General features: G+C 41.6%; 1 protein-coding gene and 1 long non-coding RNA gene across 8 annotated transcripts in view; one reads left to right on the top strand and one right to left on the bottom strand.

Annotated features, from left to right (window-relative positions):
• The window catches only part of ATXN1 (ataxin 1), a 358,291-nt gene that overhangs the window by 74,230 nt on the left and 256,416 nt on the right, over positions 1-27,645 (top strand). For all 7 annotated transcript variants that reach the window (XM_065052371.1, XM_065052372.1, XM_065052375.1 and 4 more), the window contains one exon: positions 8,524-8,619. The gene's annotated coding sequence lies outside the window, so the exon portion shown is untranslated. Of the gene's footprint in view, positions 1-8,523; positions 8,620-27,645 lie in introns of those variants that run through there.
• LOC135578531 (uncharacterized) lies at positions 14,641-25,939 on the bottom strand. Its single transcript, XR_010470259.1, has 2 exons — positions 25,520-25,939; positions 14,641-19,108 (listed from the first exon to the last, which is right to left on the bottom strand). It is a non-coding gene; the product is annotated as an uncharacterized LOC135578531 (long non-coding RNA).

Raw genomic sequence — 27,645 nt, 5'->3', positions numbered from 1 at the left:
AATATATTCAAATAGGGACACATGAATGACATTGATACTCTGCAGTGGAAATAGCCGAGCCTTTTGTATTCTCTTTACCATTGCACGAGAATTATTATAATCTGCTTCTTTCTCTAAATGGAAACCCTCCAGGGAAGTTTTGTGTACTCTAAATAGCATCTCTGTATGATCAGAGACTTGGCTTCATGTGCATGTAATGCATAATAGATAAAGATACAAGACTATAAATGCAGATTAGAGGTTATTCAGTCAAGGCAAGCACATTTATTGGGGGTGCACATTATAAAATGCCAAAAATTACAGCATTACTGCTACCTTTCTGGCAAATCTCTGTTTTTTGCCAAAACATTGTTATAATTCTGAGCAGCAAACAGGATCTGTCTGATAAGTCTCTAAACCATTTAGTCTCCTTGTATGTATACTCAGCAGATAATAATATTCACTTTTCTTTAGCTTTGTTGCATTGAATTTCATATAACTATTTTGAAGTGATCTCAGTGCTGAAAATAGTTTGCCAACAGAGATGGATACAGACTTTCAGAAAAATACTTATGTCCTCAAAGTAATGCTTGAACATAAATTGATCAAACCCATTAGCTGCACTGGCATACAAATGAGTAGTAGTAGTCTGTTTTCTTTTGTCACTTTGACAGAGAAAAGGCCCCCAGCTTAGTCTCAGTAAAAAGAAATACATCTCAGCTTTGGCTTCAGCAGGGCCAGTAACTTCTTAGTTGGGTAAATAAACTCCTTTTTTGTTGTTCAAGAGATGATCAGAGAATTGTCTTTGCATTGGGGTTGTCTATATAAAAAGCTAGTATGCATGATGCTCAGATGAAAGCTGATAATACGTTAACCATGTGGACTAATTATTTGTGCTCTGACACTTCCCTTTTTAGTGGCAAGAAGATGACCCCAAACTGATGCTTTTATAATGGCACCTCTGTGATCCTACTGCTACTTCTGTATTTTTTGAAAAGAGTTTTCTTTTTGTTTCTGCAAACTGTATGACAGAGGGACCAATGATGTACTTTCTGTATGGCCATGAACATACTGTAATGAGTATGGAGGAATAAAGGTAATTTCCTCTGTTTAGGTGAAAATTATGGTACAGTTATTCAAGAAACAGGTGAGGGGAGAGAGGCGTGCTTGTTACTATTCTTAAACGCTTCCCTGCTGACCCAGTTAGGCGTTCCTGCTCCAGCAGGGGGATTAGACTAGATGATCTTTTGAGGTCCCTTCCAATCCCAAACGTACTGTGATACTGTGATACTGTGAGTTGATGTTTTTGGAGGGAACCAGTGTTAAAGCAAGGAACCACTTCCTATTTCTGGATGAGAACCTCTGTCTGTAACAGAAAAATAAGTTATTTTATGACCAGTCGTAAGGGAACACATATCCATTCCTGCAGCAACAGCAGACAGACCTGTTTTTTTTGACTCTGAGTACATAACAGAAATTCAGGCAAGTGGTGAACTTGAAAGTATTGTCTGGGGATACCTCACACTAAGCTCCTGTCAGGAAATCCTAAGCCTGGAAAAGTGCAAGTCCCAGCATTAAGTGTACCAAGGACCTGCCTGTATGGGCACAGTGGGCTGGCTATGGAGAGATATGTAAGTTGCTCTGAGTTGTCACTGTTTAGAAAACTCCTGCAGTTTAGAATTAAAAAAAGATCTGCCTTTTTTCAGTTGAATAGTTTTTTTGTTTTGTTTTGTTTTGCTGCAGGAGAAGTCCTAGGCACATCCACCTTAAAGCTTTGTCCAAATCAGGATTTAATCAGAGTCACCAAATTTCAGGCTTTCCTTTGTTCTGTAAGAGGCTTTGAATTTCTAGTTTTTACCAGTACGATCAAGCTATTAGGCATTGCTGGGTGCAGGGGTACATTCCTTACCTTTTCAAAATTTGCATAAACCTTTGGTGCAGCAAGAAGAGAAACTTAAGGACACATCCCCTGGCACCTGAGCCGCTGGCTGAATTGTCATTCCCAGTCTGTCCTCTAGCACAATGAGCTGTTAAATGTTTACAAGTAGCTAAAACACCGGGCTTCAAGAGAGATCCAGATTCTGCTGTTTAAAGCAGAGGCAGAGAACTGAACTGGTGAGAGACCAAGCAAAACAAGCAACCTGATGGTTTGTGCCCTTCTCTGCAAGGGGTAGCACCTCTGTTCCTCTGGTAGTGAATGCTGCTTTGTGCAAAGTAAAAGGAGAGTTTGAGGGTGTCCCAGTAAAGTGGGGACAGCTGGTAGAATAGTGGCAAGGGGATGTTCCCAAACATGGGATCTGCTGTCTTTAGCAAGAGAAAATAATTATCCTAGTTGCTTGGGTAGTTTATAAATGGGGTAATTATAAGTAACAGTTTTGCAAAGAGTTTACTGAAATAGGACACCCGTTGCTGGATGAAAGTAGCTGGTGAGCTCAGCGTACGTTTGCAAATACTTTGGATTAATGCAAGCTGCATTCATTTGTGAATTTGCTACTTGATGAATTAATGTCCTACCTCACTTCATGGTAGCTTTGTGCATGGTAATATTTTGCACTTCTCTCTCAAAGCGGTTTGAGAATGAAGGCAAGAACCCAGAAAAGCCTTTAAAGACCTTCACGCATGCAGAGCCTATTGCCAATGCATCTGGGAGGCCAATTTCTGCCTTCAACCACAGCTCTTTCTGGTCTTTATAGGACTGTAGGATTCATACCCTGGAGAAGAATTTACCAGTGAATAACCATCTCTCATGTCCCCTGAGGTTACAACAGGTGTAGGCATCACATATTATGTCTTCATAGAAAAGCAGGAGCAAGCAGGTGAACGCTAGTTGGATTTGCCACCTAAAGAGGCAGGACAAGAGTAGGGTAAGTTCCAGTTAAGAGGCCCTTAGCACCAGCGCAGTCTTGAGTGATGAAGTCAATTACAGAAGCAGAGTCTATTCATGTGGGTGTAATCACCGTGTGCTTTAATTGGCTTTGAAGGTGGAACTTTAGCTTCTGGGTCTTGTCAGAAATTTTCAAAAGAACCTACCTCTCTGAGCTACTGCCAGTTTTCCTATTGTGTGCATATACGAAAATTTCATTTTGAATCTCGATAAGCTCTTGGCTTTAATAATGTCTCAAGACTGCAAGTTTCATAGCTTGTTTATCATGCACGGAATAAAAAAAAAATCCTTTTGTTGTTGGTAAATTCACTGCCTTTCAGCTTCCTTGAGTATCAGCTTGTTTTGTATTGTCTGAGGAGATAAAGGGGAACACCCCACTTAACCTCTCAACATCATTCTCTACTCCCTTTTCAAGTAATTTTTGTATGCTTGTAATACTGTATAACTTTTATAAATGCTACCTTCTAAGAGAAAATAATACAATCTCTCAGTATCTGTATAATGAACTATCACATTACACTGCCTAATAGCGTTGTGTTTTTTTCCATTGAGGGATGCCTTCTTCGATCACTCTGACATACTGCTGTTTTCTTGCAGCAAAAATGTTCAACATAGTGTTTTTACTGTTTTGTCAATAAGCAAAAGAAATAAAAACCTTATGGGATTTGAACAAGAACATTCACACTCCGTATGTGAGCGGCGTTTGAATTGGAGTGTGGTGGGGAAGCAGAGTACAGTATGCAACCTGTTTACCAAAGCACATGCCAGCAAGTGAGATTTCATTGCCATTCGCTAGGATCTCACTTTGGGCCCATTTTCTCTCTCCTTTCCACTGCTCCCTAACAATGTCTGATACAAGCAGGTTTTTTAATTGCTGTTTTCGGACTGAACTCTTAATTTTTTTTAAGTGTTCTTCCTAACCATGGACTCACAAGATGAAATTATGTGGTATCTGTTCTAGCAAAATGTTTCTAGTGAGACCTGCCATGCCTTTGGGGCATTATCAGGCAACTGGAAGCTCAGTAGAAGTGCATCTGCCTGTGGGCAGAGTACTTGGGATCTCTCTGAATTTAGGCCATGTCTACAACTAAATTTCAGCTTTTTAATGATGAATTAATGAACATGAATTGAATGAGCTATTAATTTTTTCTAATCACATGAGGAAAAGATTGAATACAGGAAACCTGGTGTTTGATGCAAGTGATGCAGTCTTACATAATACATACTAAGCCTGTGGAAGGCATTGCCACAAGCTATCTACAGATGCTTCTGAGGATAAAAAGGTCATCTAGAACTGCTTTAGATAAGATTCAAACTATTTCAGAGGGCTGTGAGCTCAAAATCGAACAAACATTTCATTGATTAACTGCTGTTCCTATGCACCAATTATTTATTAACTGACCACTTCAGGAAATGTTACATACTTGTTTCTGGCCACTCGTTGGAAGCACACTGAATTAAATAAATTTTATGCCGGTTGTCTGATATGGTGCTGCACCTTCTGTGTTTGCTGTAAGTTGTGAGTTTAGACAGGTTCAAATTATGTTAATTAGTCTATTTGGATGTCAGTGTTCCCTCTCTGTTGAGACAGACACAACTCCACCCACCTATTAATGAATATGTTCATTAACTCCTATTAGACACCTAAATATGGCTCTGGAGCCAGGGAAATAGTGACAGCTGATGGCCCTTTGGGGCATAAATGGTTTCCCAATGTGGTCAGTATTCTCCTCTGCTGAAAACGCTTCTTACTTTTTTGGACTTCCACTCACTTAACTCTCCCTCCAGCAGCTGTTTACAGTAGCGAAGTGCAACTGAGAGTTCAAGCAAGATAGCCTTAAAAGCTGCCTTAATGACATCTATAGAAAAATCGTCTAACTCAGCTTTCATCTTCAGACAGAAGGTCAGAGTTCACAGATTTTGTTGTTAGGCAGCTTCCATTTCAACCCCCTTCCCTCTACTGCCCCATCTTAGCCAGTGGGTTAAAAGGCTGCTTAAAATATCCAGTTTCTTTCTTGGTGAATCAGAAGTCCCAGATACTCTAGGGATCAAGAAAAGTACAAAACCAATATTTTAGCGCTCTCATTTCCAGATGGACCCTGTCTTCTAATTCTGTTTATTTCAACTTCACAGGCTGAACAAGCCCCATTTGGAAGCAGTACTTATGCTTGGCTTTGAGATGGACAGGCAGGTGGTGGTATTAATGTGGTTCCATCATGAGACTTCTGGGTGGGCTCTGGATTACCACACCATGGGAGTGCTCACAGCCAGTATAAGGTGGGTTATACTTTGGGTTGCTGCCTCTCCAGGAGTGTGGTTCTTTATCTTCAGGGCACAGTGGTGTTCTCGCCAACTGAAGAAGCCTGCAAAAGATTGTGAGGTGCAGGGAAAGAAGGCTGGAGCACACATCATAGAATAGTTTGGGTTGGAAGGGACCTTCAAAGGTCATCTAGTACAACCTCTCTGCAATGAGCAGGGACATCTTCAACTAGATCAGGTTGCTCAGAGCCCTGTCCAGCCTGGCCTGGAATGTCTCCAGGGATGGGGCATCTACCACCTCTCTGGGCAACCTGGGCCAGTGTTTCACCACCCTCATTGTAAAAAATGTCTTCCTCACGTCTAGCCTGAATCTCCCCTCCTTTTGTTTACAACCATTACCACCTGTCCTATCTTAACAGGCCCTTCTAAAAAGTCTGTTCCCATCTTTCTTGTAGGCCCCTTTTAAGTATAGTAAGGCCACAATAAAGTGTCCCTGGAGCCTTCTCTTCTCCAGGCCGAACAATCCCAACTCTCTCAACCTGTCCTCACAGTAGAGCTGTTCCAGCCCTCTGGTCATCTTGGTGGCCTTCTCTGGACCTCCTCAAACAGTTCCATGTCTTTCCTGTACTGAGGACTCCAGAGCCCTCAGAGAAAACATCATTTTCGCTTTTCACCTAAGTCACAAAAGTCAATATAACCAGGGCAGGGTGGGCATCATTCTGACCAGGAGCTTTATGTGGCAATCTGAAATCATTGCATCTAATTCTTTGGTGATCTCATGGAAAAGTTTTACAACACATTCACATGACTTGGACTCATCATTTCTGTTTTCAGAGAAGTGTTTGGCATGCTGGAGCTGAAGACCCACTGACATAGAGATGTAGACTAAATTTTTGTTCCTGTTATTGTAACAGATCTGATTTGTCAAGAATGGTGCACACACAATAAATAGCTCCAGTAACTTCAGCTCCAGGGGATTCCATGTAAAGTCCCGCACACGCCATGTGTAGCAAACCAGCTGCAGCTCACCCACCTCTGGGACCCAGAATCCTTCTCTCTGCTTTGTGCTTTCTTCATGCAGTCAGTTTGTAATATCTATGAAGGCTCTAAATTCACCTACCCTTTGTGTAACTGTGAAAAAGTCTACGGAGTTTTCTCAGGACTTGTTGCTGTATGATTTTCTGACACAACTGTGATACAAATACTATTTTCAAGGTATGTAGGAGGTATAAAATAGTTGTCCTGGATGTTCCTATATGGAAAAGTGATAGAACTGGCAGCATTCAAAATTGCTTAGTTATTACAAGCTACTTGACTGTGTCAGTACTACTGAAGCAACCACTCTGTCATGGGAGAAGAGGTGTTAATTCCCTTTTTGTGCCATAGCAGCCCAGGCTTTGAACAAAGACACTGTGTATACTGAACTGTGGAAACTTAAAGGCTTGTAATTAGATATTATGCTATTGATAGTGATTTTAGGGTGGGCTTTTTTGTTATCTGTTTCAGATAAGACAAACTTGTAAATGTGGAAGTTAATTGGCAACTGAAAAAAGGACGCAGATATGTGAGGTTTTAAAGTGTTTCAGTGGGCCTGATGGACAGAGGAGTTTGGGTTATTTTGTGCAGAGCTGACCTCATGTCTGAAGTGATGGCGAAAGGTGAAGGAGCTGCAGATCGATAATTACTCAGATGTGAAATAAGAAAGATGATTCATTCAGGACACTTGGAAACCTAGGAGTGCCAGTGAAGGGAGCTAGGCTTTCTTGGCTAATATAGGCACATTAATCGAGGAAGATATGTTCGCTTTAGGGCATGACCAGTCAAACTTCAAGCACCACGTGTTTTCTCATTTGGAGGAGGGAAGGGGTAGCATTAAATGTTTTCACAGAGAACAATGGAAACGTTTGTACCTGTGTCAGACCACTGCAGTATTGTTTAGAGCAGGGAAATGTAAAGACCTCATTATATCTTTATACTCTTGATGTTAATCTCTGGGGAGATATCCCTGTAGGGATATCCCTGTAGGAGATATCTTTAGTGCCAAGGAGCAAGCAGTGATTTCAAAATTTTGGCTGAATAGACCTATCTGGAAAAAGACACTGAAAAAGGATGTAGGATGAGATGGTTACAGTAGGAGGGAGTCCTGTGTGAACTGCAGCAGAGGTAGGGCTTTAATTATCCAGCAAATATGTGGGCTGAGTATTTCCAGCAGCCGTTACTTCTCCTTCGGTGCTTCCAGCAAAAATTGTAATACTTTGTGGTTAAAACAGTAAAGCAGGATGGAAGAAAACTGTATGTTGCTCTTCGGAGAAACCGATGGGATGGCATCGTTTACTTACATACTGATCAGTTCTTATTCATGTTCAGTTTTTGCCTTAAGATGTCAGCACTCAAAGCAAAATTCATCAGCCAGGCTGCAGCATTAAGTCAAGAAAGATGCACCAGTCTGAATACCTGAACAAGGACATTAATGTTTGACCTTTCCCTCAGGTGAGGAACAGAGTGAATATAGATCAGGTGGTCAACAGCAGCCAAGCATTGTCAAAACCAGATTTCACACAGCAAGGATCTGCCTGATAAGCCTGTAGTTCATTATGTGTATGTAGCAGAGAAAGTCACAAAAGACAAATGTTAATTCACTTGTTTGTTTGGGTTTTTGTTGTTGTTGTTTTTTGGTGTTGTGTTTTGCTTATTTTAATTATGACTAAGAAGTTCCAGACCAGCTGATGGTTTTGTTCACAGGGTTTTACAATACCTCTGATCACATTTAAAGGGTTTTTTTAAAGAATGTGCATAAAATCCTAGAGACATGTGCAGTCATTGCATTGTTCATGTGGGGTGTGTTGTAAAGCCAGAAGAGGGTGAAATTGTTCCAAACTGGGTAATAAGTCTAGATATAAAAATATTCTGGAAAAAAAGTCCTGTATTAACTGAGAATCTGAGAACTTTCATTTTCGTCTATAAGGATATGTGCATTATTCTCCATATCCATTTCTGTATGTCCTATTGAATCAGCTGTGTAGGCAGTTGTATCTTGGAGAATTTCTTTGCAATGTGTTTCTTCTTACAGCCGATCTTATATTCTTAATGAAGTCTTCTAAAGAGGAAAGAAGAATTGATGATGAGGTCAAAAAGCTACTCAGACTGAAAGTATATAACAGCCCTTTCTGTATAAGAATAAATATATAACATACTCTGTGTGCTTCATCCTGTAAAACAGGACTGTTGTAAAAACTGTGTTTGCGTGAGATGATCCAATAATCCACCTACTCTGAAAAGAGCTACTGTGAGATTTTTAACAGAGATATCGGTGTGACTCTTGAAGAGAAAATTCAGGCAAAAGATTGTCAGATGCTACGGGTGCTTATGCAAAACCTGTATTTTGTTTCTCTCCCTTTTAGATTTGACCAAAAGTTTGGATGCATTTTTTGTATGTTTATTGTCTTGAGTCTTGGAGCTTCTGTTCAGCAAAAACCCAGATGTATACACATGTAGAGGTAGGTCAGAATCATTCTTGTGGCTTCTTTGTGTGGCTGGGAATCAGGGTGGTGAGACTCTCCAAAGTCCTTAAAGAAGTATGTATTAGTAGGGGAAGCAACATTTCCAAATAGAATGAGTTATTCTCCATTTTTCTTTGTCTCCAGAAACCACTTCCTTTCCTGAAAGCATCAAAACAGCCAAAAGGCACTAGTGACCAAACAACATAATTACAAGTAGAAATAATTACACAAATTAGCTTTCTGAGACCAGTTGTAGACCTGAGGAATACATTTGAAGTTAAGGTCTGTATTCCCAAAGTTCGGATCTGTTTGAGTTTCTGGGTTTGGCGTAGGCCTATCCTACTTCCAACTAACTGTTTTGCTAGTGTTTGCTTTGGATATTTGTCCTGAGTGGGCTTTTCACTGTGTCTCATGCAGGATAAAGCAACTAGTTTGGAGCATGTGAAAGCAGGCTTCTGGAAGAGCCATACCAAGTCAAACTATAATACAGAAATCCTGGACATACTAAAGGCCTATTCTCTTTGAAAACCCATATAGCCATTCTTTGGAGGGAACAATGCCTACAATTTACGATTTTTTTTTTCTTTTTTTTTGGTGGTCCAGTTAGCAAATATATTGTGTGTTTTGCAGAGAAGTGCTGGCTGGAAAATAACTGGGAGAAATGCAGTTCAGTGGTTAAACAAGAAATGAGTCAGGAAGGTGGGAAAACGGAATATTTTTTTTAAAGTCCCATTGAAGCTATTTTGCCTTTTTATTGTTGTTGTTTCAGTTAGAAGGAGAAATTTATGGTGGCATACCGAATGACCCCGTAAATGAACATTTTAATGCTGGGCAAAATGGAGAATTAAGTCATTCCATTAACTTCTGATGCCCTGGACTGATTTTGTGTTGTTCTAAATGGCGAATGCCATACTAAAACTTTTTTCAGGCCTTTTTGTTGTTATTAGGAATCAGATACGCCTCTCAGTGGTTTCATCAAGAAAATATTACTGATGTTTTAAATTTTCATTTACAACCTAAGTAGCTGCTAGGCTCCAATCCTGCTATAAGCATTTCTTAAAGTCACTAATGAGATGTTAAAATGCAAAATCAAATTACACTTAGGTAATGGGTTTTTGGGGAGGAAAAATATATTTACATTTATTAATAATATACTGATGTGTTGTTTGTAGCCGACCAAAAGCTGTAGAAAACATTGGTGATTTTATCCTATTCTCCCCACCAATGACATAGCCATTAGGCTTATGAAATTTCCTCTTTATTTAGAAAACACATAATCTCACTTCTCTGTGCATGGGATGACCAGGAGCGTCATGACTTCTGCATTTGTTGGTATTTTCATCGTTTTGGGAAGCCCCCTCGTAGTTACTTGAATGATGTCTATCAGTGCGTATCCACTGGAGCAAGAGAACACACCAACTGGAAGCAATTCTTGAAGTCTTGTTTGTGTTCTCCTTAACGCTTGTACCATCTGGGATTGTGTGACTGAGGGAGAAAAGCAATGCTTTAAAAAGGGGGTGGTGGAAAAGGCAATTCCTGGGCCTTATGATTCTGTTGAAAAAAACTCTGAAATATAATGACCCTAAGGCTTCAAAATGCAGGGGGCAAAAATCGAGAACTCAAAAATCCAGCCCCAAACCTCTCCTGATTTAAACCAGTCTCATTATTTGAGGCAGGGTGTAACTCGTGCTTGTTGAGTGCTTGACACTAGTGGTTCTGAGGTTTTCTAGGTTGTCTTTTTTGCTCGTATTTATGCAATGAATTGTTTTATAGCTTGTTGGGGTTTTTGTAGGTGGGAGGGTTGTGTTGTTTACATGCTGTGGATTGATTGCGAACAGTTTCCCAGAGAATATTCAATATCCTCAATTTCAGTTGGGTTGATTAGCTGTGAATGCTTGCATATGCTGTGTGGCATTGTTCCAGTTCCTGGATTCAATGAGCACAACAGCTTTGGCAGTTGGGATTTTGAAAAGTGCTGGTGATATCTGGAAGGCACCGGCTTCCTTCGACCTCCTTTGGCAAAAACAGAGAGAGGGATGGGTCCAGTTCAGGGACAAGATATAAGGAAACCCATGACACTTCACCCTTCTTTCTCAGGGAGCTGTACAGGCTCTCCCAAACACAGGTTCGTTCATGGCCTGGGAAATACCTTGAGCAGCAAAGGTGCTGCCACTCGCTGCATTTTCCAGCCCTTGCTCAGCTGTCAGAGGTGAAGATCTGGGAGTGAATTTAATCAGGAGCAACAGTGGGACACGGTGGAACTAGGAAGAAATGCTATAATGAACGCAGTGCATTTCTGCAGATAAGGATTACACTTCAAACCCTTTAAGCACGCGTTATTCTTTGAACATAGAGGGCTGCATTTGTTTAGCTTTTTCTTGGGCATGATTGGCAGCGTATCTGTTGAAAAGAGACAGAATAACAGCCAGGGAGAGGCTTGGTGGGTCAGAAGAGTAGGCAAGCAAAGCTGTCCAGCATATGGAAATCTGCAGCGTTGCCACATGCAGCCTGGGACAGGCGCTGCTCTCTCAGCTTCCCAGATATCCAAAAGTCAGTGCCATTCCTTAAGTCAGACTGAACAGAGATTTGGTCTAAATGGGTGGGACCTAACCGTTGTAATTGGACTATTTGTGGATATATTTTCTTTTTGAGGGGTTATAAGCACATGTTGAGACAAGGTCTAGATGTAAATGTGCTCTAAGAGGGGGCAACCAAGAGTTGCTTATTAGAATCAGCGATCTTCTTCTTATTTCAGTGCAGAGCTAGTTGCATTTTCTTTTGTTCTTTCAACAGGTTAGTAATTACTGTTGCAGTAATTAGGCTTGATGGAGAGTATATAAGACGACAAATGGTTATTCTGTGCAGTAGTGGGGGATATTTGGTGCCAAGCTTATTATTTTCAGTCAAAGCTAATTATCTCTATTATAATACATGACTCTCTTTCTTGAATTATGAGTGGGAAACTGCTGAATAGATTTTTTTTTTTTACAAGTGCCCTGAACCGTGGAGAGAAATGAAAATTAAAAACAATGAAAAGCTTGTTAGACAATGAGAAGACTCATCTGTAAAGCTATTTCTGACAGATTTTTTCTCTCTCTCGTCCGCAGTTATATAAATATCAAATGCTTATCATGAAATAAATTGTTGCATCACACATGATAGGGGTATGAAAGTTTAGTTCAGGCATCCTAGAAACCACTTGGGTATTTAGTGGGCCACAAGCAGTGGGCTGCTCAGGTGTGATGCTGCTGCAGTCTGGCTGACCTCTGAAATGCTGCGGTGATCAAGGGATTTACAGATGTTCCTATGAAAAATACTGGCTGCCCAGAACAGGCATCTGTTCTGCTTGTATTTAGGGCCTGCCCTGGAAATCTGGACAGGGAAGCAATGTCAGAAGGGATTATTCCCTCTGGCTGGCCGCCCTCAAGCGATAAGGTCAGCGGGGAGAGTGTGACTGTGATTAGTCGTGTTTGTCTACTCTGCAGATGCCACCCTGTCATTTATTAATAATGCTGTCGTCCCCTTCTCCACTTACATCATGGTTTCAATTTGTAGCAGTGACAGGGCTGATCACCTTTCGAGTCTCCGGCGGCTGATGACATATGCCCCAGGCTTGCTTGGCCCCGCATATCGGAATCGCGCTGTAACTTGACTTGCTGACTGGTGAAACACGTAGTAGAGCCGCAGCTCAACCGGGCTCCCGGCACCCCTTGCCCCAGCCATCCCCACTTCACGCCTGAATATTTCCTTCCCACGGGACTCGGGGAGCAAGGCTGGGTGGGAGGAGGTGGTACACAATCATCCATGGTCCAGCACCACAGCTATGGGGGCCAGCTGGACCCGAGAGCTGGGAAGCCCTCCCAGGCTCCATCCACCCAAATCAGGGGCTGAAATACCCTCATCAGGCCGTGTAGGGCAATTGATGGGGCAATGAAAAGTCAGCTGTTTGCTGTTGAATGTAAATACTCCTGTGTTAAGAAGGCATCGGGGGAGGAAAAAAAACTTCTTCTGTTTCCTGCTTTCCAAATATACTTTTTCTAATTTTTAAAAATTTTTATTTGTAGTTGAATTTAGTTCCCTGAAGAAGAGAATCAGTAAAGCTTTCCGGCCTGTTTACAAGGCAGCTTTCCTTAGAAATTCTGTAGCATGCTTTTCCATGTGCTATGCAACAGATGTTTGAAGCTGATTGGTGTCATGTGTTGCATTTTGCAGTACTTTAATACGTGCTTTTGAGAGACAAGCAGTACAAAGTTACTAAGATGGATGAAATTTTCACAGCACTAGTATTTGCCTGTCTTTGGTTATTGCTAGTAAAACCACATCAAACTGCGCTGCTCATCTGCAGTCTATGCTAAAAGCTGCTCGACTCCTGCCATAAATTCCATCCTTTACCTTCCCAGTAATTTTTTTAGCAGCCCCCTGCACCGCACAAAAGCTCTGTTTATTGACCATATAGATTTTATACCTCTCATAAACTCCAAATAGGCTTTCTCAGTAGTGCTGTTCTTATAGAGAGGTGGTGTAAGTGGACTGCTGTTTTGATGATGTAGGTACTATTTATGTAAATTTATGGTGTAATACAAATAATCTTTCTCAAATTAAGCCCGATCTTGTGAACTCTGTACAGGGAATATACCCTGGAGATTTCTATGTCTGATGTTAAGTTCATCATTGTACTGTCCTAAATTTTAGTTCAGGTTAGTGATGGCATTTCAAGAACTGCCGCTTAGGGGTGACTAAACAGAGCTATAACAAGGATACCTTACTAATTCCAATTCCTGGTGTCATTGAAAGTCCAGTTTGATGAAAAGGAAAGATGTGTTCCACCAAATTGCTTATAGATCCTATTGGGCAGGAGCTGTATATTAAATAAGAATGACAGAGAATTAAGAAAAATACTAATAAAACCAGACACTATTGAGAGGCATTCCACATTTTTTCATGACGTCATTATCCATTAAGGTTGTCATGGAGTGAGGAAGAGTTCACATGTATTAGCATTTGATAATGATTATTTGCATGAAAGAAGGTTGTAAGATAAGGCCCTGGACTGGCTGTAGGCTAATAGAAGCTGTATAAGGGCTATGAAGGAGGCAATAATATGTAAAGTTAAGTCAACACAGTCAGCTATACTTTAAATTACATCTAAATAGGGATATTAAAATACTGATCTGAGATGCAGAGGCGTAAGCCTCTTGACTTTCGCAAGGCAAATATATCTATAGCACAAGCACAGGAAAATAGAGACAGTTTCACATAATCAAATCAAGCATGTAGCACTCCTTCATTCCTTGGTCTGAGAATCCAAAATTTAGTAGCTAACAAGTAAATATTGTAAAACATAGTATTAGCTGATTAGATCTGGCAAGAAGCAAAACTCCAGACTAGGAACTTGCACTGCCAGAGAGCAGGAAAATCCATTAAACATACACAACAATAACTCATAAGTATAATCTTGTATAGATGTGTCTGTAAACTATAACTCAAAAAGCCAAACTAACCCATTTACAGCCACAGACATCTCAACAGAATAGCTTTAGATGCTGTTAGCCTGTTTTTGTTTTATGTCTCTTTTTTGTGGCTGCAACTTAACTGTTTTAAAGTGTATCTCTGTGGGAATTGATGGGTTTTATTATATACATTTCTGTACTATAAGAACGAGAATGATCAATTTTGTTTATGCTGGTTGTTGTTTGTTTGGCTTCCTGACAAGGTTGCTATCAACAGAAGGGATGAAGCATGAGGTAATGAGTACAACTTAAATGAGAACACTTGTCATACCTGCTTTTTGCTTGGACTGATCAGCAAGTATCAGGGTGTAGTTGAGTGCTGTGTGTGTTTTCTCTCATGTTTACAAACTGGCAAGCTTAATGGAAGGTAATCTTTGACATTCCTTAACAGTCTCCTTCACTCCTGAAATCAAAGCTACTAGTATTGTGCTAAACTACTTAGGGTCTACTGAGAATTTGAGAAAAATGCTCTGTGAACTAAGCACACAGACCTTTTCTTACAAAGGGATTTTTATTTTTTTAACTTGTTCATAACCTGGAAGAAATTAAAGTTCAGCCTTCTACATATTCCCCTTGGTGAAGCCGTGCTAACTACTCCTGATGATTTTCTTGTTCTTAATGTGCCTGGAAATAGTTCCCTGGGTCTTCCTCCTTGACCCTCTTGATGACAGGAGTAGTATTTGCTTTCCCCTAGTCTTCAGGAACTTCTCCCAATCACAGTAACTTATGAAAGATAATTATTGAAAATGGTCTTACAATGACATCTGCCAGCTCCCTCAGCACTTGTGTGCATCCTGTTGTGGCCCATGAGCCAGTTTATATGTCCAGTTTGCTTAAGTGTTCCCTGACCTGACTCTCTCCACTAAGGTTACATCTTTGGTTTTCCAGCCTTTCCCTCTGGTCTATGGGACTTGGGATTCCTGAAGGCTGGCCTTGCTCTGAGGCAAAAGAGGCATTCAATACATCAGCCTTTTCCACGTCCTGTGTCACCAGGTCCCCAATCTCGTTGAACAATAGGCCTGCATTTTTCTTAGCCTTCCGTTTGTCACCTGTGTACTTATAGAAGCCTGTCTTCTTATCTTTGACATCCCTCATTAGATTCAGTTACATTTGGGCTTTGGCTTCCCAGCATTGTCCCTGGATGCTCATAATATGTCTCCATATTCCTCCCAGGTTACCCATCCTTGTCTCCACCCTCTGTATGCTTTTTGTGTTTGAGTTTAGCTAGGAGCTATTTGTTCATCCACACAGGCCTCCTGGCATTTTTGGAAATCATTGGAGTGGACCATTCTCGAGCTTGGAGGAGACAATCCTTGAATATTATCCAGCTTTCTTGGGCCTCCCTTCCCTCCAGGGCCTCATCACACAGGACTTCTCCCAGCAGGTCTTTGAAAATGCCAAAGTCTGCTCTCCTGAAGTCCAGTGTCATGAGCTTGTTTTTCACCCTTGTCCGTGCCCTCAGGATCCTGAACTCTACCATCTCATGGTCTCTTCAGCCAAGGCTGACTTTGATCTTCACATATCCAAGGAGCTGCTCCTTGCTGGTGAATATGACATCTGGCAGAACATATCTCCTCATTGGCTCCTCTATCATTTGGAGGAGGAAGTTGTCATTCATGATCTCCAGGAACCTCCTGGATTGCTTACTGTCCTGCTGTGTTGTCCCTCCAGCAGATGTTGAGGTGACTGAAGGTCCCCCAGGAGGACCAGGGCCTGCAAATGTGATGATACTGTATAAAGTTGCTTACTCTGCTCGGGCAACCTGAGGAGGGAAAGGAAGAAGCTATATTGATGACAAAGAATATTTGTGTTATTCCAGAACTGTGGAAACATGTTCTGTCTTGCATATTGCCCTGCCAGTTGAAAAGGTTACTACTAATATCCCACTCCTACCTGGAGACTTACTACCCACATTACAGATTACTGTCCCCTCTGACTTGTGGCTCAGCATCATGGGAGCCACTCACAGAGCTGCTGAAGTCTCATAAATCTATTTAAGTCAGGATAAACTGAGTGAACAAAGACTAAATATTTAAGCATCTAAAGTCATCTTCACGCATTTTGCCTGAAGCGCACTCACTCACTAGCAGGTCATCTTGCTGTAACCTCTGGCAAGGTTGAGAGGCAGCTGGAAAGATCATCTTCTTCAACTGGCACAGCTAGATCTGAAAAAGGACTCCTATCTTTGGCGGTTTTCCACTCTAGACATACTCTGCATATGAGTAATTTGGTTTTTAAAAGAAAGCCACAGAATGCTTACCCAATGAATTCTGCTGCCACAGCATTCCTGCTAAGAGGAAGAATGAGCTACAGTCTTGTCTTGGTCTGGGAGGTGAGAAATCCGATGATATTTGCAATAATTGGTCTAACCTGAAGAGGAGTGGCCAGTCAAGGATTGTACAAAGCATGAGAAAAATGCTGCTTGGAGATGAGGGCTGCAGCATCCACTGGGTATTAACTTGTATGCCTGAACCTGCCTGAGTGTTGAGCAGTAGAATCATGAGGAAGAGATACCATTTCAGGAAGGTGGAAAATAAATAAGAGATAAGAAATACTGAGTAAACTGGAGTCTGTCAAATGCAAACATCAGAGGACAAATGCTTTCTGAAAAGGGCTTAAGCCATTGCTGTTTTCTTTGACTGACAAGAGATTTTAATAAGGTGCCATCAGGACTTAAAACTTTATTCCTGGACCCACATGGACACCAAAAGTGCTAGTTTCCTCTTCTTTCTTTTGACTAGCTGCAATTTGCTGTCAGTTCCCTAAAGTTCTTATAAAGTCGATGTGAGTTTTAATACAGCAAAGACTTGGACTCCTTTGGTGGGACCACATCACAAGCAAGGTTGGTAGAACTAGACTCAGCTGCAGGAGAACTCCTTGTCATGTCAAGGCAACACCTGGCACTGCTGCACCAGAGGCTGGATGGGCAGGGGCTACCACAAAGAGTCTCTGCAAGATCTAGTGTAAAGAGTCGAACTCCTCTGGCAGAAGTCCATGACAAATTGCCAGAGATGAGCAGAAAACTGCCCAGGTATGCTTAAGCTCTCTGCTCTGGGCAACTGAGCACAGGCTCACACTTCCAAAATTTACTGTTGGAGTGGAAAAAAATCCTTTAGCCTCCAATGTCTGTGACAAACTGGGCACATTCTGGCATCCCAGTAGCCATACTCGCCCCCTTTGCTCTTCTGCTCCATTTTTTCTGGATCATGAATGCCATGGGTCTCAGAAGTTTGTTTGCAGGTTTACTGTTGCACTCCCACCACTGTCACCATCCCAATTCACAAGGCTGAGTGCTTTTTCAAGAACTTCTGTACTCTAAGCCAGATAATGGTATGCTTGTTCCGTAATCGAGCAACTGAGTCTTCGTTCCACAAAGTAAGTCAGACGTGCAGAACGGTAACAGCAGGTGAAGGGCTGCCTTAGCACACCCATTAGATGCAGAAATTAGATATTGTGGAGTTGGAAGTTGTTTTTTAATAGGTTCATGTGATAGTACTAATGACGGATGTTATTGCAGTTATTAAAAACACACATTCTATAATAATGGAAAATAAGCAAAAAGGGGTCTCATGTGAACCCAAGAGTCAATGCTTATATAAAGGCAAGAAATAAAGGAGAAGCAATAAGCATTAAGGAGTCCTAATAACTCAAGCAACTGAGTTGTGCATTTCTGGATGTTTTGGAGATTTTCCACAGATATTTCCTATGGAAAGAATTTATGAATCAAAGCATAAGAGTTGTCCAAGGAAGATTGGTCCCACATGGATACTGTTGCTGTTTTAACTCATCCAAATCTTCAAAACTATTCACTATGAACAGATTGTATTCATAAGTACAGGAAGCATTTGCATTTAGGATAGCTAAATTAGCTGAAGCAGAAATTAACTCACTCTGTGTAATGTTTAACCAGAAAATAGAATAGTTGTATGGTATGGTCAGAATGAGACATTTAGAGGGAAAAGATACCACAAGCCAAATTTTGCTCTTGGTTGGGGTTACCGTAGGAGTGCAGCAGCATAGTTCAGAGCAAAACATGGCTGGATTAATTTGCTTTTTCCTTGAATTAACCTTCTTGTCAGTTATTATTTCTTATTGATGAAAAAGGAAGAGCTGAAACCTATATTATTTAGCATAACGGAAAGTGGCCAAGACTATTTACCCTGTAGGGACCTATCTAGTATACATTTGAGGGAGGAGGTAGATGCTATTCATCTATTTTACTTTAAATAATGCTACCTGGATATCAGTATATTTCCCTTCTCTCCTTCCTCTTCAAAAAGCCCAAAGCAATACCATTCTCAGAACCTGTGAGGTTACAACCGCTCTCAACTCTTCTTAGATGTAAATAAGTTTAGAAGGGTTTGTGTATACCTTCACATTCTCAGACACATTTAGCAATTCATATAACTGAAACTCCAGATTTAAAAGAAAAGAAAAAAAGACCTGGAGTTCTCTTTTAATTGTCTTCCCTGAGATAAAAATTTTGCAATCAGCTTATCTGTACTAGAAAGGTTGTACTTGTTTAAATTTATTAGATAACACATCTACACTTGCAAGAAGATTAAGGATGGGCGGAAATGCGACCCAAGTCTCATAATGCTTATGCAAATACTTTTCATCCAGAGAAATCCTGAGTGCTAGGATCCCTATTGCTTCCCAGCTTCATCCTGGACAGGTTCAGTGAAGCACATCATATTTATGACCAAAACTAGTTGAAAAATTTGTTTGTTTCAAAGGATACTGTTTAGAGTTGTCAAGTGATGCAGAGGATCAAGGTGAAGGGCTCAAGAGGAAGCGCTAGGGTGGGCTGAAGTTGCCCTGCCCTTGCTGAAGTGGGGAAATTGAACTCTGCTGAACTTTGGTTCCTCATACACCATGGAGCTGATCCTGAATGGCCTTTTTGCTGATCTCAGTGAAGTGACTTTTTAATCTGTTGTCCGAAGGGCTGCATCCATCGATGGGAACTCCATGAACTCCTGTGGGGGCAGGAATGGTTACCAAAGCCTGAAGAACTTTTACATTAACATCAGTGGCAATACTTGGCAGAGGCTGGGTATGATGTCCCTAGTTTGGAGGTTTCTTGGGGTAGAAGTAAATGCATTTCTCTGATACTGCCCAGATTTGGTGAGTGTGTCACTCAAATTTTAATACAGTGTGTGTCGAACACTGGGCATTTTCTCTCAGGACTGAGTATGCCAGACTTTCACTTTAGATCTAAACTGGGACATCTAGACCACTCTAGAGCAAGGGTGTCAAACTTATTTTCACTGGGGGCCACATCAGCCTCGCAGTTGCCTTCAAAGGGCCAAATGTAATTTTAGGACCACAAGGCTGATGTGGCCCCTGGTGAAAATGAGTTTGACACCCCTCATCTAGAGCTATATGGATCCAAACACATGCTCACTTCACATCAATGGGAGTCAAGGGGTGTATCTCTCCCTAGTTCTTCCCTTCCTATGTCCCCTCTCGCACTTTGATCTTTCACACCCACCATGTGAGCTAGAAGAGAGTGGCAGTGCCCGGCTTACCCTGATCTGGAAAACAAGGTGGCCAGGACTGAAAGGACCAGTGCAGCATGTGCTCCCACAGCCTCCCACCTCCCATTCAGTGTGTGTTTTCAAAAGGAGGTTCTTGCATGCTGGCACAGTGTTACAAAGAAATGTTCATTGCTGTTGCAGTATGGTCTTGGAGGCATAGGATACCCTTCAGTTCCTCAGGTTTCTCACTCTAGCATCTCTTCAATAGGAAAAAGTGAAAGCCTGATATGGCAGTGTTTAATTATTCTTATTGCACAAGGTACAAGCAAAACATCTACTGTTAATCACGGATGTTTTAAAACCATAAACTCGTCCATATTTGCTAACAGTTGGGGAAGAAAGTTGATCTTTCCTGAAAATACTGAAACAGATGGGAGCAGCGTGAATGCCAGAATATCCCTACGAATTCTCCTAACATGAAACAGTTTTGGACAGTTCAGGACATCTGGAGTGAATATGGGAGACGGAAATGAAAAATTTCTTGAATGTATTTAAAGGCTGAAATAGAATCACAGTGGCATAGACATGTAGAAACCCTGAATGAAATACACACATGGATATGGCAGTATGCTTAAAGGGAAGTCGGCCTGCTAGGAGCAGAACTATTTTTAGTCTTCTAATGAAGAAAGCAGCTGTGTTTGAGAAAGCCAGTCACTCACTGCCTGGAAAATCAGCTGGAGCTCTTTCTGGGTCCTGGTGTTCTTGGTTGTGAGAGGAAAATCTTATGTGTAAGCTCTTTCAGTTCTGGAGAACCTTAAATGGCAGTCATCTTGGGTTTTGAAGCACAGTTGGGAGCTTCTTGGGAACAGATTCACAGACTTCTGTTGGGGCCCATGGTCACTCTGCGGCGTTCAACCACTCTTGGAATGAGTGTTTCTTTATGAGACAGAGAGGATCTGGTGAAGTCCTCCGAGATGTGCATTGAACATCACATTGAATTCTGCCATTTGTTTGTTCTCTGGTATGCTGCTTGTTATTCAGTGTCTATTTCTGGTCTTAATTTCCCTGGAGCTTTGCTAGGGTGCAACATTCTGTCCAGTTCATTATAAAACCTGTGCTTTCTTAGCTGTATAGTGCTTGTGTTAAGTATGGGAAGAGAGGAGAGCCCCTTCGTTTTGCTGCTCTAGGGAAACTTGAAAGTTTGCTATCTTTGTACTGAATAAGCCCTTTTGTAAGGTGGGGTTTTTGGTATCAAATAGAGATGTCATTTTCTGTCATATAGCTGAGTTAAACAAATGATCAAAGTGAATTACGTGTATTCTGGCTGTGACAAGAACGGACAATAGTTATCACAAGGTCAAAAACATCGAATGTGCTTACTGAAAGTAAAGGAGACAGCTTGATTTTTCTACTGGCTTGAGAAACCATTTCTGAACTAGTTAAAGTAGATGTATCATAAAAGTCTGAATCAAGAGAAAAGGGGTTTTAGCTTCGAGAAGCCTGATCAAAGCCTGAAATGGCCTGGCATTTTCCGATGAGAGGATGAGATTAGTGAGGAGTAAAGCTCGGTTTTGAAAACCTGCTAATGTATCCATTTGCATCAATGCCCAAAGTGTGAGGAATTGGACAAGATCTCAAAGGTGAGAGGAAAGCAGGGTATTAAAGAAGAAATGCTGTAGAGCTGGGACCTGGGCTCTGCAGGTATCCCTGCCACTGGGAAGTTTTGGCAGGCTCCTTCAGTCACTTCCAGCTCCCAGCCTTGCATTTGGTCTGTTTAGAAATATGTTATTTTCTTGCCTGTCACATGCTTTAATACGTCAAGTGTCTTATACCACAGGGAACCATCTTGTATGTAGATACTTAAATGCTCAAAGTTGGAAGGAAGGGGTTGTAAGCTCCAAGAATATCCTGATCTCTCCTTTTTTTAGTAAGACTACGGCCCGGGGAAGAAGTTGATGCTCTCAGCCTCTTCCCATTTGCTTGTCACCCGCCACATGCCTGCAAAAGCCTGTCCCTCTTCAGATCTCCTGGCACAGTCGTATGGTCGGTCCCTAAATCTGCGTCTGATTGAGCAATTTAGTTTTAAAAAATAACCTCTATTACAGGTATTGAAAAGAGGGAAGATCATTCAGACTGCATTGCACAAGGGGCCATTACGTGAGTATTTGCTCTGGCATAAGTCAGGAGCTTTGGGGCCAGTGACCAGTGGCCGGAGAGGGCTGGGGGAGCTGGAGCCTCTGTGCCCGCCCAGGGCGGCAGCCCGAGCAGCAGGTCTGACCACAGCCTTTGCTTTCTGCCACAAACACCTGAAGTTTTTAGCTGGTTTCAGTAGAGCCTGTTTTGCATAAACCACTTCTATTTTCCCATTACTCATATGTACCTTTGTTAAGAACATAATGTAAATAATTCTGTGCTGGATTTGGCATTCATTTAAACAGGTGTAGCACTAAAGCAGTCGTAATTGGTTTCAGTGTTCCCAGCCTTCTCTCTGGCTGTGCTTTCCAAAGGAGTTTATTTGGTTTTGCTTTTGAAGGCTTGTTATTACCATAATTCAGCCATCAGTCTGCTGCTTTTCATGTTAATTCAGTTTTATAACTTGGTGGGAGGCAAGATGAAATGTTTCAGGCTGCATCCTAAGGTTATTCTTTGAGCGGCCGGTGTTTTAAATGGATGTGATGGGCACTCACAAGAAGAGGTTTGTGATATTTATAGTCTTCAGGAATCTGTGTAAAAGTGAAAAAATGCTTATCCTGATTCTGTATAAATACCACATCCAAAGCACACCTGTCTTCTGCCATGTGGGCCAGCTAATTGGTTTTTGATCTATTTTTACTGTTCTTAGCTGAAAGGCTTTTTTTTCGTTAAGTTTCACAGAAAGCTCTAGAGCTGTTTTAGGGGTTTGTAGCTGTGAAAAATAGCCATGATTCTGTTTTTCAAAAACCATTCTCAAGGAATAATTACAATGATTGAAAATGCTTCTTAAAAAAACAGAAGTGTGTACATTTTTCATAGCTACACGACTCTAAAATGCTTTTGTGGGTTTCTTCACATATTCAGGAAACTTTTAAAAATAAAAAGGAGCAAATCTATCTCTGAGCTTGGCAACAGCTGAAGTTTATATTTCACAAGTATCTGAAAACGGGTTCCTCCCCATTTGCAGTCACAGACGCCAAAGTTTTAAACTGACAGTGCAAAGTTTATATTGCAAGCTTTGTAAAGGAGCAAAGCAGCATTTTTCTGCCCTATGCCAGTCCTGTATTTATGCATGGCTGGGATGAAGCCTTGTCGGACAGTTATTATTATTATTGTTTATGGATTCCTTGCCTTGCGGTCATGCAGAACAGCAAGTCGGCATTGTTGAATCGGGAACTGTAGACATGAAAATAGCAAAAACGTTGCCCCTGCTGCTAAACTTTTGGCAGCATTTTGTATTCCATTCTTGCCTGTATTAAAACACAGAATGTAGTGAATGGGCCAAACCCTTATATCCTTATTTGGTTATTCTGAAAAGAGAGAGAAAAAGCTGTGATTCATTAGGAGGGGGATGAATAGGAGGCATCAGAGAAGGTCTATGCAAGGTAGCTCGGGAGCTTCTGTTCCTTCCTCTCGTAACCCAGCAGCGTAGGGTTCGTCTGAGCACAGCGAATGGTGGCTCTGTCAAAGGCGATGCATTAAATAGTTCTCTTGCTGGGGCAAATGGAGGAAAGGAACAATGTAAGGAAATGCCAGCTGCTTACTTGATATGCCTAAGCATGTATACGCAGGGTTAATGGGAAAGGGAGGCCATTGAAATGTCCCGGTAAATGCATGCCCCTGCAAAGCTGACTTGGGTGGAAATCATTGCATGAGATGCTCCTGAAACCACCTATTTCAAAAGATTAATTGGAAGATTTTTTTAATGGGAGTACAAAATACCTGGGGTTAACTATTATCTCAGACAAAAGGGGTACAGGAGAGGGAACCAAACCTGTGTTTCAGCATCAGAGCAGTCTCTAAGTGGCAGGTTTCTAATCCCACTTCAGTATTTTGCCTGGAGCGGCAGGAGTTACAGATGTTCGCTTGCATCATCACAGTATAGTCTCTGATGATGGCAGTTTGTGTTGTTGTAATCCCACGGAAATTATACTTTGGCTTCAATACCTTGGCCTGCCTGGGCATGACTGATCATTATCTGCTCTTCAAGATTAGCTGAAAGTGCCTAGCTAAATGCTCTGAATTTTGTGGTAGAAGAGGATAAACTTGGGGGTTGTGTCTCTGCAAATGTTGCATTTAAAAAGGCCATTTTGTTTATTCCCCTGTGCTCCCGGGCATAAATGAAAGGAGAGGAGAGCGGTGTGGTGCGCAGCTGGGCCTGTCTGCTCAGGATACCTTCGGTTACTTAACTCATGGCACAGGCCACTGCAACCCTGGTAGGCAGCATTTCAGCCAAGGCCAGCGAGTTTTGTAAATACCATCGGGAGGAGAGATTTTTGTTCCCTTCTCCTCACATGTTACATTGGATGCTGAATGAGTTGCAGGCGCCCGTTCATGAGGGGGATTGTTCAGCCGATTCGCCTTGCGCTCCCCGGACCTCCCTGATCTCACATCCTGAAGGCTCTCAAAGATAATTTTAGCTGTTCCGAGTGCCACTTGGCTCATCTGTTGACAAAGTCACAAAGTCTCTTCTCACTCTTTTTCAAGGATCAGAGGGGACAAAAGTTTAAATATTAGCTCAGCTATTTAAACCCTGTGGCAATGCCAGTCTGCTTGGCACATAGTGTTGAATCTAGTGATAAGATATTCAGTTGACTGATGATTCTCGCAGCATTGTAAGAAATATACTGGTAAGTTCTCTGTGAGGGACAAAGCGTCTCTTATGTTTTATGACAATCACTAATCAAAAAATCTGCCCAAGCCTGAGCTTAGAGATCTATGCTGTTGCCCTCCGTTAAACCTTGATTTCCTGGAGACTTCTGGAGTATTCCTAGACAAGCAGTATTGCAGACGAATAACAAAATTTAAAGAGTTCTTCAGTAAAGGCTTCGTGCCTGAAAGTATTTTCTGGTATCTAATTACACGTTTGTCCACTAGGTGGCTTTTCTCCACCCTACCTGCGATTCAACAGAGCAATCTGAATCAACCAAATGTAACCTATCTAAAATGATATTACCTACACCTCTAATTCAAATATTGGTAGCACTTCAATCAAAAATATCTGATTACATACCGCATACAGGGTTTATATATGCTGTGATGTAAATTCTCCTACATGGAGCAAATCTTCCACACGTTGGCACAGAGAAAAATTCAAGTTAAGATGTTTTAGCAAATTGTTTGCCAGCAAACAATGTTTGCTTATGATATGAAATTACTAAAGACCACAGAGCACATTCTGTGGTTATTAAGTCTTCAGTACTGACACTGAAAAATAATGTAAAATCTTCCAGACCTTGTTTTGGTTTGCCTGGGGGTTTTTAGGAATCGGAAGCAGAGGAGTTCTTCCCCTTACCCACCCAGCCTGTAGTATAATATTAATTAATGGTGTTTGGAAGCAAATTTAGGTTCTGCAATTATTATAATTAAGCGGGACAGATGGGACAGAACTCCGCATTATGTGGTTTAAGCCAAATCAAATGGAGTGCCAAACTACACCCCCCGCAACGTTATTTATTTTGAGGAAAGTCTCAGTTTTAGTGATTGCATGAGCCCCACTGACCACTGAGATGCTAGTAGGGTTGTGCCTTTCTTGTTGAATTAACTAGGTGAATAAGCTAGTGGTCAAGAGAAGAGTATTCTGAATTAGTAAAATGTGTGATATCCAAGTTGTGACTAAAAAAAGATAATAATACATCCCAACAAACATTTTCTTATTATTTTATAATATTTGCTCTCATGAATAAAACAGAATATGGTAGAATTAAAAATACTCACCAGGCTGATGTTCACCATTTCACTGGAGAAAATATAAAGGAATTGGTACAATTTTACGTCAATAAAATGTTCTCAAGAAATGTACTTCTACCAACACGGCTGATGGGAGTACACACACACACTAGAGGAAGAAGAGAAAATCTCTATCACAAGCTGCTGGTGGTGTCTTCCCGAGAGGTTCAGTCCCTTGCTCCTACGAGCACTTGGGATTTGGGGGATTTCTACAAGGAAGTTACTGCAGGAGCCTGCCTGGAGGTGTAGTTCCTCGTTCATTTTATAGTTACTAAGTGTTTGTTCAGTGTGAAACTCCCATTTCCAGGTGTTGAAACAGGGCAGGTCTGTCTTTTCCTGTCAACTCCCTGGTAGCCATGGGGAGGGGGGAAAAAAAGCGTGTTGTCGTTTCAGCATCTCTCACCCTCCCCCTTGCTTCTCTGGAAGAGGAAGAAAGCACAAGCTATTTCTGTTACTCATCCGTTCCTTCAGCCTCCTTCCTTCAGGATCTTTAGCTCTCGTGAATCATTCCGGTGCCCATTCCTGCCCCCACTTCTAGCTTTTGCAAGCTTCAGCATGAAATCAGGGGAGTTGTTGGGTTTCCCTGCACAGCATGGGCCCTCGCTGGAGAACAGGTTGAGATCTTGGTAATCTCCATCAACGGGTGCTGGCTGGCAGTGCTGGGGTGGAGGAGCCACACGAGCACTGGAGCTCTTTCTCTGCAGATTCAGAAAACCCATGTTGCATCAGTTTGAGCTTGGAAAGGTGTTTTTTTTTGCTGCCATAAGGCTTAAGTTTTTTGTTTTTCTTTGTCTTAACAAAAGCTTAGGTTTTGTGGGAATCCGTGACTTGAGACCAGTGTCCACACTCACCAGGGAAATCTTGCAACTGCAAAGCATCTGAGTGGATTGTTAAACCCCCTTTGACTAATACCAGAAGGATTAGCATGTCATTTTGTTTGATGCCAACACACACACACACACACACACACACACACACACAAAACCACCTCATGTGCTTTAAACTGAAATGTTACATTTACCTGGGTGGTGCCAAGCTAAGGTGATGAGAATCAAGGTGTAAAAAAGCCCGGGTACACTCATGGCCCTGGGGCATGGAGTACTTCAGGCTGAGTCAGCTATTGTGCTACCTGTCATGAATGAATGGCACAAAGGAGCAGACTCTTTCGGTGAATTGACATTCTGAGTGTAGGAGGTGTGAAACACTGAACTGAGACTGCTAATCCAGCGGTGGTCAGTTAAGCAGTTTGGTCAGAAATGTCAAGGGTAATACACAAGAACAGAACTTTGAGCCTCTTGGCTACCTTCTGCTTTCAGTTGTATCAGTATAAATCCACTGACTTCCCTAGAGTTCCCACATCAGGCTTATTCCAGTGCTCCCAAGAGCAGAGTTGAGGGGACAGAAGGGAGGAGTAAAGAGATGAATGGAACAAAAAAGCAGTCTGCAATTTTACTGCGTACACAATATATTCCCTTTCATGTATTTCAACCATTGGGCCTTGTAGAGGATGTTCTTTCTGGCCACCAAGGGTAGTAAAGCCACAATGAACAACCAGTAGCATCAAAGACTTCTGCAACAGCATCAGTGCAACAGAGATGCTACTATGGAAAACCTCTAGTATGGAAGTGTGTGCATGCTACTGAACATGCAGGAGTAACAATACCATTTTTTATCTCCACCCTACTCCTCCTGTCTAGCTATCTGCTGATGGTAGGCAAAAGAGACCATATGAAATCCTCCAAGCCTAACTAGAGTATTCAAAAAACCATAGCATCGGAAACAAAACTGAATTTTATAACAGGAGAAAAACCTTAGTTTAGTCTGGGAGGTGATGTGTGGGGTTTCTGTTCGTCATGCAGCGGGTATGTGGCATGCTGTGAAGCCAAGAGCTTTTGCTGAGTGCAGAGGTAGTTGGGAAGAGCCAGGTCATGCTACTCTTCAAATTCACTGCAGCAGCAGATCCAAAAAGCAATAAGTAATAGCTTAGCATTCAGTTGTTACCTGTGCTGATCTCAGGGAACTCGGGATAAGGAATCAAAGGTTGACTTAAGTCACCTTTAATCTGTCTCCAGCCTCAGCATTGGCCAGGGATCTCCTTTAGCCAGCACCAGTTT

Source organism: Columba livia, chromosome 2 (assembly GCF_036013475.1).
Source record: "Columba livia isolate bColLiv1 breed racing homer chromosome 2, bColLiv1.pat.W.v2, whole genome shotgun sequence".
Lineage (NCBI taxonomy): Eukaryota > Metazoa > Chordata > Aves > Columbiformes > Columbidae > Columba > Columba livia.
Note: the sequence above shows the minus strand (reverse complement) of the source record. Positions and strands in the feature narration are given on the sequence as shown.